Genomic DNA, 14,551 nt, shown 5'->3' with positions numbered 1-14,551 from the left:
TTACCAATTATTAAAAGACCCAAATCCAATTCACTGCCATCGTTTCTTTTTTAGCTGCTGTTATCTAAAGAGCTGCATCAAGCAGAAGTAGCACTATTAAATTATTATTATTATTTTTTATTATTAATCCTTTATTTATCCAGGTAAAAAAAAATCTCATTGGGATTAAAAATCTCATTTCCAAGAGAGACCTGCATCATGGCAACAAAAGTCACATACCACATACAGTAGGTATATAACATTTAAAACGAATACAATATCCCATACAAACATGTGTAAAATATACAATAACAGATCAAATTAAGAGTACGGTACATTAAAAACAATCACACTGAGTAAAAGAGCTGTTCTCTCGTTCCTTTAATTAAGACAGACTTAAACTCTCCCAAGGTAACCAATTCTGATAATTTCAGTTCCTTCTGCAGATTATTCCAGGAAGCAGGGGCAGCGTATTTAAAAGCCTTTTTCCCCAATTCTGTTCTGATTTTTGGGACAATCAATTGTATGATTTTGTTCGAACGAAGGCTGTATTGGTTGTGGTTTTTACACATATAAACACATAAATAAGATGGAACCAGCCCAAGGAGAGATTTATAGCTATTTAGATTTATTTAAAAAAGAATTTGAAAAACAAGTTATGGGTACATATTTGCACATGTAGTACATAACAGTAACCTACAGCACACCAGAACAATAGATTCGGCCTACCTTTTAGGCTCAGGTGCAGTGACACAGCTTTAACAAGAAGAAAAGTCAGTCATTCACCATCTTTCTCTTCTTCCTACGCACTAAAACCACCAAAGTCCTCTTCTCCAGTGTCAGATACAAACAGGCTCATGATGGCTTCGTCATCCACTCTTCTTCTCTCCTTCGTTGTCACTTTCAAAACCAAAGAAATCCTCGTTGTCAGTGTCAGAGTCGAACACCCTCAGAAGGGCCGTGGCGGTGTCCTCCTCTCCATCATGCAGCAGTCCAGCCCTTCAAAATCCGTTGGTGATCGTGGATGTTTTCACACTTTTCCACGCTGTCAGAATCCACCGGTGGAGTTGGGCATAACTTGCTTTTTGGGCATAACTTGCAAGTTTATCGCCGCTCATCATCCACGACTCCCGCTGAACACATATAAAAAATAATAATAAAAAAAACCCCAATAATAATAAAATGAATGAAGGGTCATCATCATATGGAGAACAATGTAAATAAAAAGACTGGTCAGAGGTCTATAAAGCTCATCTTCCTCTCAGACATAATTGAACACAGATCTCAGTGGACAGCACCACTTCCTCTCATCCCATCTGAAAACCACAGAGGACAGCTGGGCAACATCCATCAGAGAGCCAAAAATCCAAGAGTCACCAAACCCATTGACAGACCACCACGCCAGTTAGAGCTTTGACACAAATGTGACTCACTCCACATTTGTTGTCGTTCTTCCAGGCTTTGCAGGTTCTGAACAGACAAACAGGCGCGAACAGATCTCTGTGCATGAATGTGCATTTGTCCATCTACTTTTCTTTACCCAATTCCTTCTGACAGGGCTGCAATTTGTCTAGAAACAGAACCGAGCTGATCTATATCTCGTTATGTAAAGCCAGTGGCGTAGGGGTAGATCTGCTATAGGGAACAGTTTTAAAAATGACTCAAGTAAAAAGGATGAGTTATAGCTCAACCTACTCTAAGGGCTTGTATTTTAACCATTTCCATTTTGCACTGCTATTCTTAATAAGTCAGAGGAAATAATTCACATTTAAAAGATTTTAACAATTTTTACACTTGCAAGCAGCTTTAGAAATCAGCTGTAATATTATACATACAGACTTTTGGCTTTACAAGTAAGACAAACTTTGGAGAATATCAGCTTTGGTAAACAAATGCATCAGAAACACAACATTTATTGAGGCACAGCTTTTACTTTGAATTGAGTCATGGTGTCATTTATTGCAAGGTTTGCCTTCAAAGACAAAGAGCTTTTCGTGCTAAATCCAGACCAGGATCAGAATATGACACATCCTACTTTCAACAAGTCTCTGGTAAATAGTGCTCTAACAAAGATATTATGGAGCCAGTTTGCGCAGCTGAGTGTACAACAAGACATAAGAGCTCGGGACAATGTCGGGAGAATAAGGTGAAGAAGTTTGCTGAAGTTGTCCTTTCTCAGATGTAGTACACGACGAGAGAAAGTCCACATTAGATTCACTTTCACAACTGAAAATATTCAGTTTGGTTTAGCTAAGGGAGCTTCCTGGCCCATTACCTGTGCTACTCTTACAATAGTCCAAATCAGTCTAATCAGACATCAGACTTTGTACTGGGGAGCTGATGGATTTAACATGTGGATTTAAAGCCTTGATTGTGCTTTGTCTGCTATGGTCCGCTCAGGTCCGAGTGACTTAAATTTCATCATCAGACAGTGAGTGCAAGGACCTGGGTGGACCCCACGTGACTGTGCAGATTTGTATGGGAGAATTTACATTACAATGCACCAACTATGCATCCGGACAGCAAAGGCCTACAAGCGGACTTCAAGGAAGTATAACAGGAATGACTCTTTGGCTATCATGTCTCCAATATGATATCATATTTGTGCGTAACAAAGTATAACCAAAGCTCAATATGCCATTCATTCTCATATGCACTGCTGTCAAGTCTACAAAAAATGTAAACCTTTTATTTTATTTCTTACAATGTGATTTTCATACTTATTTCTCAAAACACTTTACAGTGGTGACATTGTAACCAATAAACTCTGCCATTCACTAAACGTTCATATAATCTCTGCTTTATATGGTTTTAAATGTTTATTGGATGGATTGCGTTTCACGTGTGACCGGTTTCGTTAAAGTCTGAGGATAATCCCTGATGTCAGATAATTTCCATTAGTCACTTTTCTCCATAATAATTCTACATCCATCTGTAATAGCACAAGATCTTCAGTTTGAATACTGTTTGGATGAATGCAGATAGTAGTTAAGTCATTAGTGTAGCAGTGCCGACTCCAACTAAGGGCCGACACTGATGAACACAGATATAATCACGGATGAAAGTGTCACTAGAGATCAAATAGAAACGACAGTGTATCAGTATCAAGCCAATTTATACATAAGTGACAATATTAACATTCAAGGTCCAAAGTACATGCAACATTTTTTATTTTAGCATGCTGAAAGTGGCTGCATTTATTGAATTTGTAGCCATTTCACTGTAAATCTATTAAAAAAAAAAAACAGACTTATAGTCGGGTTGATTTGCATGCCAAGAAGGCCAAAGGATTCCCAGACTCTGAGGCCCCCCTCTATTTGGCAGTGATGCAATTCCGATTACACAACCCTTCCCAATGGCACAGTCACTCTGACTGGAAAAACAGGTGATTCACTATAATGGTGTCAGTTAGCTGGTGTGGCGATGGCCTCAGTCTCACCCACCAGGAGGCATGACCTACTACTTGCCGGTAAAATGTCTTGTTGTGGAAGGAATTCAGCGATAGCTTGAAACAGTCAGGGTGTGATGTGGCCGAGAGCCATTCACTTCACAGGGCGAGTAAGACCAATTCTCATATGAAAAATAAAAAATAAATATTTAATCTGTTTGCTGACAAACCAAAAAAAAAAAAAATAGTCACATCTGCTCATCACTAGCATTTTACTCTCTGAAATCACAGACAGTCCTGGAAACAACAACAATAAACGAAGGCTATTTAAATAGAAAGTACATATAGCATTGCTACAAATATCACAGCATCAAGGCAGGTTTCTGCTATGAAAGTGAAATCACTTCTTCCTCAGCACAGCGCTCCTTGTTTAAGAAATACTTGCCATTGCTGTTGAATGATGCCGCTCTGACTCACTAATTCCACAACATCTGGTCATAGTCAGTTGTAACCACTGCTTTACAGTCACCATAGTGACACACCATATCATCATTGTTAGATAAACCACAGACAACCTCAGCTGCAAGGTATCAGATCAACTGACAGAGATTTAGTGCATGATACTGTACAAAAATATATCTGTAATTTAAACATTTATATTTATATAATATAAGTTAGTTCATTCATTCATTCATTAGTATATTGTTTCAAAAGAGTGCGATAACAATATAAATCAAAATTATATACGTGCAAGGAAAAAGACAAAGCTGCTGGGTTAAAAGTGACTTATTTCAGTAATCCAGCATTGGGTCAAACATGGACGAATAGAGCACCAAGACAGTCCAACCCAGAATTGTGGGTTGATGTGCCTGGAAACATTAGGCTCTTCATATCCAGCACAACAGTTCCCATAATAAGACTACATAATAAAATAAAATCTGTATCTTCACAGCATTATTACTTCCATTTACAATTAATGAATCTTTCCTGGCAAGAAAGAGGCCGACAGTGCAACAATACATCCACTCAGGGCTGTACCATCGGCAACAGTTGCCGTGTTTAAAATGCAATATGTTGGCCATGCACAGAGAAACAGAACTAAAACAATTGGCAGTGATAAAAAGAAACAGAGTACGGATTAAAAAAATAATTTAGAAAGGTTGCTGTCTCATGAGTAGCAGAGCAGAGGTGCTTCCACAGCATGTGGAAAAAGCATGTGAGGATGTCACACAATACCTTGGAAAATTAATAAATTATGGAAACCTGATCTGCTGCTAGCTCAGACTGCTTCTTTGCTCATCTACTGAGATAAAGTCACTGACAAATAAAGGCACCTTTGTGTCTACTTTTTTCAGCAACCCTACTTCACCCTATTTTGGTGTATTGCCGGAGATCCAAGGAAGTGTAGTGTAGTTTAGTTGGCAGCCGTTAGGATGTGAATAAGGATAAACAGTCCTCACAATGCAAGATACAGGGAAACCCAGTGCTGTTGTTTGTGTCAATGCTGGAAAGCAAGCTGCAGTAAAATCTTATACATTTCACATTCATCACCTTTAAATCCTGCAAAATGTGAAGAAAAGATCCTGAACTCAAACTAATATTTTTATAAATATATTTTGTGGGAATCATTAAGACAGCCAAAGCTGGTCTATATACTGTATGCGCCGTGTATCAAAAGGTTCATCTGCTCACAGCTTCACAAACTGAGCTCATGCTGGACTAATCATGTGAGAGCAAACAGAGTACTGAACAGCTGGAGGAGGCTAGGATCACACAAACTAGCTGAGCCATGACAGATATAAACAGACTTTTAAGGAAAGGTTTGGACCGAGATACAAATTCCTTGTCCCCCTCTTCCTCTCCGTCTCTCTCTTTACTGGCAGCTCAATTCTGAACATCCCACCATATTGAAATTAAGACACACTACCATTTTCAAATGTAATGCTTTGTTAAATGAATTGGGAAACCCCTTTAAATCTGGGTTACGCTACAAAAACATGCAAATGTCAAACACTCTGCAGGACACCGATTTGTTTTCAGCTGTGTCTCTCGGGGCGTTAAACAACGGTCAACGCCAAACACAAAAGAAGCAATTTTTTAGCAGGCACAGCAAGATACAAAACAGCAGCGTAATTAACATGTTATCACTTCAAAAAGCCGATTCTTAACCTATAGCCTGATTATAATTTAGGATTACACTTTAAGCACATCTGATTACATTGAGATCTGCCTGTTTATTGAAGCTTGGTACAAATCAACATCAGAGCTCATTAATTGCTAGAAAACTAAAACACACAGAAACTGTAAACTCATTTGCAGAGTGGAGCATAGTTACAAAGGAGTTGGGCACCAGATGTTGCCTAGTTAATTGCCCCCAGAAAGCAGCACATTGAGTCGACTTGAAAATGTACATTATTGTGTGCTGTTAGAGAGGTCTGTATACAGGCAAACACAATTTAATATATTATAAAGTCTACTGACTATTAGTTAGTTGAATGTAAACGGCATAATCTCGAGTGTCCACAGAAAAGATCACAGAGTAACTGATAAATTGTACCAGGTGTGTCTTGCTTACACACTCTCCCCCTTGCTGGGTAAACACACAAATGGAGCGGAAGTAGACTGTTTAGTTTCAGCGGCTCCCTCGACTGGTGTGTAATGCTTTAGAGTGAGCTGTACAGGTGAAGTGCTTAAGCTTTCACTGTGAACCTGTAATCGTGTAAGTGAAGAGAATGACAATAATGGAAACAGAGGAAAAAAGTGCATTGAAAAATAAAAGGGCAGAAAATACAGTAAAACTAAAGATGCTGCTGCTGCAACTCCAAACAGCAGATAAAAGCAACACGACTAGAAATCATTTAGTGTGCTTCCATATGGCTCCCCGGCAGCTGGAAGCTACTCCTGATCATCCCGATAAGCCTCGTCAGAACAAACATGTAGCACGCGACAGAGCAGTAACCTAACTGTATAGGTTCCATTAACACAAAGTAGCACGTCTTCTACAATATACACAAACTGGATATTTTATCAGGTAGCTGATATGGCATCAGAATGGAAAAGAAATGGCGTGGTTGCTGAGCAGCAGTTCCCTTGGTGAAAACGCCTTGTGGAGGTCAGAAATTTGACAATGACCAGACTGAGCACACTGAGGTCCTTTCAGCTAAAAACATGAAACTGAGGCTCATCAAACTGAAGAAAAGATGAATGGAAAAACATTGCCACATGTGATCGGTCTTGAATTCTGCTGCAACATTTGGATTGTAGGGTCAGAATTTGGCGTGAACAACATGACAGCATGGATCCATCCTGCCTTGCGTCAAAGGTTCAGGCTGGTTGCTATAATGTAACTGTGTGGAGGATATTTTCTTGGCATACTTTCGGCCTCTCAATACCAAATAAGCTTGTTTTAAATCTTTATCAGCAACCTTTACGACTAGAATACTCAAACACATTTCTTGTCAATGAGTTCACTGTACTGAAATGGCTCTACAGTTATCAGATTCTCAAACTGTTGGAACGGCAGATTTCCATCATGGATGTAGAGTGGACGAATCTGCAGCGACTACGTGACGCTATTGTGTCAATATGGAATAAAATCTCTGAAGAACATTTCCAGCACCTATGCCATACAGAATTAAGCAATATCTGAAGGCAAGACGGGGTTCCACACAGTACTAGCAAACTGTACCTTTTAAAGTGAATGAATTTCATATTCATCCTCTAGCATTGGTAGCAAAGTAAGAGCTTGCCACTGGGAAAATTTCATTGGCGTCCAATCTGTCTCAGTACAGCATAAAAGTGAAAACTGCAAAACCTCCATTACAATTATCCAAATGTGTGATTTCACACTTTAATTTAATTTAATGAAAAGCCAAATCACACATTTTCAGCTACTTCTCTTTCACCCGTAAGTGGTGTTGTGTACCATCTGTAATGACTTCTTTTTTTCCCCCTCACAATCTATCCAGCCACAGTCCAGACATGTGATTTAAAAGCTTTTCTGTCACTATATGTGTGCACCACATCTCCATTAACAGCCTCTTACCTTATTGCTCAGGAAAATGCAGCCCTGGATATCTGCTGAACTTCACAGCTGAAAAACAGAAAGGAGGGTATTTATGAGCCACATTTGCAGAATGCAAAAATATAGACTTGCATACAAAAGATAATTACAAATGTTAATCTATACAGTGATTAAAGCAATGGATTCACAGCAGGAGTATTCATGCTCCACTGAAACAAAACACCTAGGCCTATACTTTTAGATATGTGTAACAGGCTATGACATATTTAACAGCAAATAAGTATAAAATACACTCCAGGCAAAGCATAATTAGGATATGCACAATAATTACTTCCTTGCTGTTAAGAACAAAGAGGAAATGAGACAATAAAAAAAGCAGAACAGTTTAACTAGAATATTTTAAATGTCAAAAAAATGAATAGTTACAACTATGTAGCACGCTTATTACACAGCAGTCAGACATTTTGACTAAATGATATTTAACCAACAACATTGTGGTTTAAAATTACCTACTTCATGTGAAGACTGCACTTTACAGGTATGTCAGACTAAAACATTTGAGGTTTGTTTATTAAGAAAATGAAAAAAACAATGTCCAAGGATACAAAGGTTTTACAAACAATCTACCACAAAAAAAGACAGCAAATTTAATCTGTGCTATAGCTGTATATGCAGTATTTTTCTACAGCTACAGTTTCCAAATGTTCAGGGCTGATCAATACAGCAAGACAGCCAGAACATTTCACAACAGGCAGCATGGATTATTACACCTGCCCAGGCAGTACAATATCATGCCCACAGCCAGAGTTAATGACAACTGGCTGCAGTGGCTCCAGACAGGGAGGAGGACTGATGGGTGGACAAGTGAGAGACACTCTTAAGGTGGATCATCGAAGGGTAAACCAGCACGCTGCAGGCACACTGTCATGCCTGTCCTCTCTCCCACGGGAGGCTCTGCACACACTGCGGTAACACCGTCACTTGCATTACTGCACAGTCGTCTTGAGTGTGAGAATGCGACATCCTTGTAATCCTATACCCCAATGAAGTTATTCGTTTTCACATACAGCAAAATGTGAAAAGATAAAGTACGTTTCACAGGAAGCCAGAACTATCCGTCAATTAATACATCCAAGCGGTACAAACAGTGTGATATTAGGAAAGGCAACTCCAAAGGGCTGCATACTGATGAAAGCAAACACTGGCCAGTGCTGCTAATGATTCTGATTACCTGCTTAATCATCAGACTCCACTGGAGCTTGGCTTTTGCTCAGGCAATCTGCCCCCTGAGTATTATTGACTCGCTGACATTGGCAGTGAGTTGAAGAAGGGTTTAGGTTTCTTACTGGGAGGCAACTGATTCACACAATGACTCACTTCTCCAGTCCCACTAAGGAGGTAAGAAATCAAACTTTATGATAGCAAATGTTCATTAAAAGAATGAAACAAAGAGGAAAAAAGGCCAGGAAAGCAGCATGCACCCACGCACTCATGTTGTGATGATTTTTTTATTTTTTTTTAATTTAGCTCCTTCTGCCTTGACAGGAACAATTAAACTTTTTGCTACTTGACTTCCAACAGCTTGAGAGATTCCAGTATGCTAGTGGCTAAAGTAGCCTATATTAAATACTAATAGCATATAACCCACTAGTTCCAAGCATGCCTGTAAAGCAGAACATACACTCAACTAATAGGTTAATTCACTAGAATTGGGGGGGTTAAATAACTGTTGGCAAGTTAGTCAGTTTAATTTTATTTCTATAGCACCAAATGACAACAACAGTTGCCTCAAGGTGTTTACAGAGTTTCCTGCTAAGCAGCGCCATTAGCTGCTACTTGCGTTCAAGCTGATAGCCTTAAGCAGCGATAGAAATCTACTTTCAACTGAAAAGCTAGGTGCCACAAACCACTTTAGTTTTTGGGTTATTATGCTAATAGTAGCTAAAGTAGCCTACATCAGCATCTACTAGCATATAAACTGATAGCCTCAAGAACAGAAACACCGCTTTCAACAATAACAAGCTATTTTTCCCCCAGCGATTTCCAGAGTGTTATGCTATCAGAATTAGCCACTAGTTATAGCTGATAGCCTCAAGCAGAGATGAATGTCACCACTGTACACAGACAGGCTATTTGCATGTTCTTTTGCCTTAACAAAATCTAGGAACACTGTTAACCCCACTGCATCTTTTCCTAGTAGTGGCTAATGTAGCCTACTACTATTAGCATACTAGCTCCAAGATGCATCAGATGTGAGTGATTTTCTAGTTCTCGCTACATGTGCAGCATCATTTCAAAGAATCACACTGCTCAGTTTAGCAAAGTAGCAGGGGAAGTAACAGTGTCTTATTTTAACATTCAAATTACAGTTTTGCATAAAATAGTACACTGTTCCCCAATGTTTATACCCTGTGATAATAGATGGTTATTAGATGACATTTAACAGGGTCTCCTATCAAAGACACATTAGAAAATGAAAAGGAAACTTTGACACAGATCAAACAACAATAATTTAAAAAAAAACAAACATGAAAAGAATCATTGGTAATGCCTCAAGGAAAACAATTAAGGACACAAATTAAGCAAGGTACTTAAAGAGAGACAACTAGACACATATTTGCACTCCTATAATTCTTTCATCTGAGTCTGAGGGGAGTTGCTTTGAGCAAAACTCAACATGCTTGATTTAGGAAACTCCCAGGGGTCACCACAGGCATAAGTAGCAACTATGTGCTTAAAAACCACACTTTACTTTAGGATATTTTTGTTCTATCTTAATTAGTCCAAAAAATAAATAAGGCTGCAGGAAGTTATAACTGAGTAGGGGAAACTCTCACAAGGTATCCCTGGGGTTTCCAGAGGTGTGGCGCATTGCTGAAGGCAACCTTTGGAAGCACAATGCACCACTGGGGACCTCATTGTTCAGTCCTGCTTGTTTCATTAATAACACGGTGTAGAAGAGGACAGAGTGGGGACAAGCTGACAGTGTGTTGCCTAGGAAAAGCCCAAAAAGGAGGCCTTTAATTAAGCTGCCCACTATGATCCCCCAGCATCAAACTATCAACAGGAGATGATGTTTGCCATTAAGCAAATTTAAATGAATTACCTTAAACAAGTTTACTACAAACACAGCTGCCACTAAAGCTCTCCTCTAAAAACTCGGGGCTGGGTGCTAAGTTCCTTCATCCAGGTCATCTCAAAGATCAGTGGCAGCTGTTCACTGCGGGGGAGCATTGCTCATTCACATCTTTACCAAATTCTTCAGAGATTTACACAAACACAGTCTTGCTCAAAGGAATAGTTTGACATTTTGGAAGACTTATTATTCTCATTTTTGTTGCTCTCTGCGCCTTAAATATGAAGTTAAGTGTTAACTTCATGACAATAAATGCACTTGCAATGCAATTGTCCTGTGTTACAATCTGAAATTGACTTGCAAATAGAAAGACTGAATCCCAAATCATGGCCAAATATTTTCATCTCAAGTACATGGAAGCTTATTATCATTTGAAATCCATCGAATAAATCAAACAACTCTAATTACATTGAATTAGCAAAACAAGTGGCTCAGCGTCACGGACAGGCAGATCTACCACTACCATCAACAGCAAACCCTGGCTCCAAATGGCTTCACAAAACAGAAGTGTCTCGATAAAACCATAGCACTACTACCTGAAAAAACCCACAGATGTAATAGCAGGGATAATCTTTGTTCCATAAACAACCCGTCTATAAACCACAGACTGAAATTGTCAGCTCTTTGCAGAGAATGGGTTTTGTTTTTGTTTTTTTGTTTTTTTAGAAGCAATGCTGATGGGAAAACAACTTCTGGATGATGCTCCTGCTGTTTATATGTCAGTAGGGGAGCACTGATAGTCCTAAGTCATGGAAGACATCCCAGCATTGAAGATACTGACTAATCGTCTGTGTTCTTTCAGCACACTTTGTATAACTTGATATGCAATGACCTAAATGGTAGCATGGATCTGGGAATGATAAATGTGATGGGGGAGGTGTGAAGAGAAGACTCTATCCATTACCCTCACTGGAAGCGACTAGAACTATAACTGCACTAAAAAAAAAAAAAAATAGAGATAATAATTTAATCAATAAATTAAAAAAAATAAAAATAAAAATAGACCTTTAGAGAACTCAAGATATGACAGGATGAAACCCTGCAACAGAACTAATTGATGCAAAAAGTCCATGAAGTAAAAGTAAACAGATATATTTTAATCCGTACCACCTGTGTGAAGCAGATAACGTGACCTTTCGGTGCAAATGCCAGCTCGCGTTTCACTAATATCAACCAGAGCAAAAAACATTTAGTGATTCAGTGGTTAGAAGGTTCGACATTTGAATCGCATGGCTCTCTAAAGCCTTTCTTTGCAAAAGGTGCATGTTCTTCCTGTACCTGCACTGGTTTTCTCTGCATGCCAATCTTTATAAACACAAATCATACTGTTCTGCTGACGTGTGTTCCATTAACATAATGCTGAAAAGGAACAAAGTTTTGTAGCTTACAGTTCGATCCCAAAATGAAAAAGAAACTAGGGAGCTTTGCTTGAAAGAAAAATCAAAGACTGGTCCCTAACCTGAAAACCCTGGACAGATAATGATGTGAAAACATTTATGAATGAATCTAATAGGGGAGGAAAAAAAAAAAATAATGGCAGTAATAGATTAAAGAAATTCATAGCTTCTACTTTTATCTGCTGTTATTTCCTCCGTATCCTGCTTGCCGACCTCAAAAGTGCCACAAAAAAACCTTCAGCTCCTTTTTTAAAATAATACAGATGTATCTCTGTACAGCGTGATGTGAGAGAAAGGCAGACAGAGGTGAATTAAAAGTGATGGATATGAGATGAAGAGGCAAAAGCAGTTTAAGTTCAAACAAGCCATTGTTTAAAATCATGCTAATAACATATTATCTAACCCAACAGTTGGAGCTGTGGTATATAGGAGAAGGGGGGGGGGGGGGGGGGGGGGGGGGGAGTCCCCTAGTGCTTTGGCCTACCAGGTGGTCAATTTAGGCCCAGACTTGTAATACAGTGGCAGAAATGCTTATATTAAACTATGTAAGACATCTGGTGCAACACAGTGCATGCCCCCTATAAGAATAAAGACTTTTTCACTAGGAAATTAAACATAATAATAAATACAGGGCCTTATCACTCTTCCTTCAGTTTGGAGTTTTCCCCCCCCCCCTTTTTTTTTTGGCATGACATCTGGGGAACAGCTGGTGCTTTGCATCATATGCAAGCACACATACACACAGTTGTTACACAGGGGTTAGGAGGTCAGAAGCCCGGTCTCCAGACACACCATTTAATCTGGTCTACGTATAGATAGTCTCTGCACAACCACAATTAGACAAAAACCGAGACACACACACCAGACCCTCTCTCATCTCTCTTCTATACAAGGCAACCATTCAACCCTCTCTGGGGAGGGCAGAGATTCTCACTGATTAGCTCTGCCTTTCCAGATAGTGGGGAGTGGTGAGGATGGGGGGTGCGGGTGGAGGGTAGGCACGGCTACTAATTCAATTACACAGATTCTCGTCTGTGTTCAGGCCGACTCCCAGTTCCATGAATGGAATCAAAACCACCCCGGCCGAGGGGGGGGGGGGGGGGGGGAGCAGAGTGCCAAAAATGTGTTTACATTTGTGATTTACACTGGTTGGTTTTGTTTTAGCTTGGGAGAGGCCGCTATTATTCTCTGGCTGAACACTGGAAACCCCGTTATGAAATAAGGGTTTCACAGGATTTCTGACAAAACATGTAAAATGACCCCCTAAAAAGGGGAAAAAGACAAAAAAGAATCTGCAATTAGTTGCTATTAAAACTCAACTTTATCCACTCAGAAAGATATTTATCCCCATGAAGCTAAAGTGTATTTAGACAAGAGGCAAAATAGGCAAAAGTAAAAGACAACACAAACTGGAAATCCGAGTTGCTCTATATAAAATAAAAATAAATCTAAATATCATTTGTGTAATTGCTTTTCGAAAGCTACATCCACCAACAATAGTGCAATGAAATACTCCTATTTAAAGTTCCTGCTGCCAAGTTTCTGTGAGCAGCTGGCAAACAATAAGAACTGAAATGACAAAAGCACACACACCTGAGGAAAACTATCAAAAAGAAGCAGAAAGAAACTAAAACTACTCAAATAATGTGAATGTACAAATCATAAAATTATACATTTATAAATTTATGAAGCACATCTTCAGGTGCCGTGGTTAGCACTGTTGCCTCACTGCAAGAAGGTCCTGGGTTCGAATCCACCATCTGGCCAGGCCCTTTCTTTGTGGCGCTGGCATGTTCTCACCATATCTGCAGCCCACAGACATGCAGTCAGTCGGGTTAGGTTAATAGGTGATTCTAAATTACCCAAAGGTGTGAATGTGAGTGTGAATGGTGTCTGTGTTAGCCCTGCAACAAACTGGCAACCTGTCCAGGTTGTACACAGCCTCTTGCCCTGTTTTAGCCAGAATAGGCTCCAGCACCCCGTGACCCTGAATTGGAGCAGAGGAAGAAAAAAAAAACAAAAAACAAAAAACAAAAAACATGGATGGATGTACAAAGTTTTCTTGTTAATTACATTCACTTCACATTTCACTTGTTTATTAACCATCATCCATCCCTAGAAGTAAATCTGCCCTAAAAAGAATTCCCTGAAAAAGCTGAAACATTAAAGACTGGCCAAGTCAACAAGATCCTTCCTTTTTCACCATCATAAAACAGAACAGAGAAGCCGTCAAACAAAAGTCTTAGTGCAACATTTAACATTAGATTATGCAAATGCACAAATCAAATTGGCAGAAAAATAATATCAGTATTAAATCGACATAAATACCATGTCATAACTTTTTTCTTTTTTGCTATCCATCTGTCTTGAAAATGGTTTCTGAAGAAGCTCACCAAGTTTCAGAGGTAAAAATCTGGGCCTTGGTCCAGTGTTTCAAGCAGGTTTTGCTGGACATAAAGATACCAGCTGCTAAGCAGTCACGGCATAGCTGAGCAGCTTGATTCTAATCATACTTTTGCACTCCTTGGCAGGGTGTGATACATCCTGTACTCTGGTTACACCTTCTGATCACTTTGCACAATCCTGTACTGCATTTGGAGCTAACATCTTGATGGGAAAAACACCAA

At 39.3% G+C, this 14,551-nt stretch overlaps 1 protein-coding gene across 3 annotated transcripts in view; it reads right to left on the bottom strand.

The window, feature by feature from the left end:
* Positions 1-14,551, bottom strand: part of tln2a (talin 2a) — a 110,719-nt gene that overhangs the window by 75,997 nt on the left and 20,171 nt on the right. For all 3 annotated transcript variants that reach the window (XM_026172041.1, XM_026172031.1, XM_026172046.1), the window contains exon 2: positions 7,413-7,460. The gene's annotated coding sequence lies outside the window, so the exon portion shown is untranslated. The remainder of the gene's footprint in view (positions 1-7,412; positions 7,461-14,551) is intronic.

The sequence above is a fragment of the Astatotilapia calliptera genome, chromosome 1, assembly GCF_900246225.1.
Source record: "Astatotilapia calliptera chromosome 1, fAstCal1.2, whole genome shotgun sequence".
Classification (NCBI taxonomy): domain Eukaryota; kingdom Metazoa; phylum Chordata; class Actinopteri; order Cichliformes; family Cichlidae; genus Astatotilapia; species Astatotilapia calliptera.
This window is presented reverse-complemented; position numbering and strand designations above follow the sequence as displayed.